Genomic DNA, 1507 nt, shown 5'->3' on the forward strand with positions numbered 1-1507 from the left:
GTAGGCAATGCATAATTGAGTACAGCAGAAAATGAACATGGAGATCACACTGCGGTTATTTGCAAAAAATTACAATTTTATTTATAAAGAAAACTGAACATTCTAGATCAAGAACAAAGAAATATCAAAAAAATAATAATAATATTGAATTTACATTGAGGTTTATGATTTACCTTCATATTATTTAATGAAATTAAATTAAAACGGGAACGGATCAGGAATCTACCATTATGAAGAAAAAAAAAGAATCATACCTATAGGTGGCGCTGGAGAGAATGTTTTCATCCTGTAGATGACCTATTTTGCATGCGTTTTCCCAGGTAAGGCCTCATGCACACGACCGTTTTTTTTTTTAAGGTCCGCAAAAACAGGGTCCGTAGGTCCGTGTCCGTTTTTTTTCTTCCGTGAGTCTTCCTTGATTTTTGGAGGATCCACAGACATGAAGAAAAAATCGTTTTGGTGTCCGCCTGGCCGTGGGGACGGATCCGTTTGACGTTGACACAATATGGTGCAATTGCAAACGGATCCGTCCCCCATTGACTTTCAATGTAAAGTCAGGAGTCCCTATTATACCATCGGAGTTTTCTCCAACCCGATGGTATATTTTAACTTGAAGCGTCCCCATCACCATGGGAATGCCTCTTTGTTAGAATATACTGTCGGATATGAGTTAGAATATACTGTCGGATCTGAGTTTCACGATCTAACACAGAGGCGTTCCCATGGTGATGGGGACGCTTCAAGTTAGAATATACTAAGAACTGTGTCCATGACTGCCTCCTGCTGCCTGGCAGCACCCGATCTCTTACAGGGGGCTGTGATCAGCACAATTAACCCCTGGGGGGGGAGGGGAGGCCGCACACTGTGCCACCAATGAAAATATTACAATAGAGGGAGGGAGGGATCTGCCCCCTGCTCTCTGGCAGCCCCTGATGTCTTATAGGGGGCTATGATATGCACAATTAACCCCTCAGGTGCAGCACCTGAGGGGTTAATTGTACGGATCACAGCCCCTTGTAAGAGATAGGGTGCTGCCAGGCAGCAGTCATGTACACAGTTCGTAGTATATTCTAACTAGAAGCGTCCCCATGACTATGGGAACGCCTCTGTGTTAGAATATACTGTCGGATCAGAGTTTTCACAAAGTGAAAACTCAGCTCTGAAAAAGCTTTTATGCAGACGGATCCGTCTGTATGAAAGTCACCTACGGCCACGGATCGTGGATGCCAATCTTGTGTGCATCCGTGTTCTTTCACGGACCCATTGACTTGAATGGGTCCGTGAACCGTTGTCCGTCAAAAAAATAGGACAGGTCCTATTTTTTTGACGGACAGGAAACATGGATCACGGCCACTGATGAACAACGGTGCATTTTCCGAGTTTTCAACGGACCCATTGAAAGTCAATGGGTCCGCAGAAAATCACGGAAAACGGAACAACGGCCACGGATGCACACAACGGTCGTGTGCATGAGGCCTAACTTTGTACTATCTTTTTTGCGGGGCCG

The sequence above is a fragment of the Bufo gargarizans genome, chromosome 2 (genome assembly GCF_014858855.1).
Source record: "Bufo gargarizans isolate SCDJY-AF-19 chromosome 2, ASM1485885v1, whole genome shotgun sequence".
In the NCBI taxonomy this organism is placed as follows: domain Eukaryota; kingdom Metazoa; phylum Chordata; class Amphibia; order Anura; family Bufonidae; genus Bufo; species Bufo gargarizans.